The sequence below is a fragment of the Propithecus coquereli genome, unplaced genomic scaffold, assembly GCF_000956105.1.
Source record: "Propithecus coquereli isolate 6110/MARCELLA unplaced genomic scaffold, Pcoq_1.0 Scaffold117, whole genome shotgun sequence".
In the NCBI taxonomy this organism is placed as follows: Eukaryota; Metazoa; Chordata; class Mammalia; order Primates; family Indriidae; genus Propithecus; species Propithecus coquereli.
Window position 1 is genome coordinate 2,316,081 of NW_012135747.1, and position 1,315 is coordinate 2,317,395.

The window sequence follows — 1,315 nt, forward strand, 5'->3', positions numbered from 1 at the left end:
ACTTCCTCCACTGAAGTCTTCAAAATCATCCACGAGGGTGGGTATCAACCTCTTCCAAGCTTCTGTTAATGTTGATAGTTTGGCCTCCTCCCATGAATCATGAATGTTTTTAATGGTGTCTAGAATAGTGAATCCTTTCTGGGAGGTTTTCAATCGACTTTTCCCAGATCCATCGGAGGAATCACTATCTATAGCAGCTATAGCCTTACAAAACATATTTCTTAAATAATAAAACTTGAAAGTCAAAATTTCTCCTTGATCCACGGGCTACAGAATGTATGATGTATTAGTGGGCATGAAAATAACATTAATCTTCTGTACCTCTTCATCAGAGCTCTTAGGTGCCCAGGTGCCTTGTTAATGAGCAGTAATATTTTGAAAGAAATTTTTTTTCTGAGTAGTAACTCTCAGTAGTAGGCTTAAAATGATCAGTAAACTATGCTGTAAATACATGTGCTGTCATAGGCTACATTGTTCCATTTATAGAGCACAGGCAGAATAGATAATTCTAAAGGGCCCTAGGATTTTCAGAATGGTCAATGAGCATTGGCTTCAACATAAGTCACTGGTACATTAGCCCTTAACAAGAGAATCAGCCTGTCCTTTGAAGCTTTGAACTCAGGCATTGACTTCTCCTTTCTAGTTATGAAAGTTGTAGATGGCACCTACTTCCAATGGAAGGCTGTTTCATCTACATTGAAAATCTATTCCTGGTGTAGCCACTTTTAATCAATTATCTTGGCTAGATCTTCTGGGTAACATTCTTCAGCTTTGGAATGAGTACCTGCTGCCTCACCTTGCACTTTTATCTTATGGAGACAGCCTCTTTCTTTAAACCTCATGAACCCACCTTTGCTAGTTTCAAACTTTTCTTCTGCAGCTTCCTCACCTCTCTCAGCCTTCACAGAATTGAAGAGATAGGGCCTTGCTCTAGATTAGGCTTTGGCTTAAGGGAATGTTGTGGCTGGTTTATCTTCTAACCAGATCATGAAAACGTTCTCCATATCAGCAATAAGGCTGTTTTACTTTCTTATTATACATGAGTTCACTCCAGGAGCAATTTTAATTTCCTTCAAGAACATTTCTTTGCATTCACAATTTGGCTGTTTGGTTCAAGAGGCCCAGCTTTCGGCCTATCTCAGCTTTCAACATGTCTTCCTTAATAAGCTTAATCATTTCTAGCTTTTGATTTAAAGTGAGAGACTTGTGATTCTTCCTTTCATTTTGACACTTAGAGGCCATTGTAGGGTTATTTTATTTTTATTTTTACTTTTTTTTGAGACAGAGTCTCACTCTGTTGCCCAGGCTAGAGTAC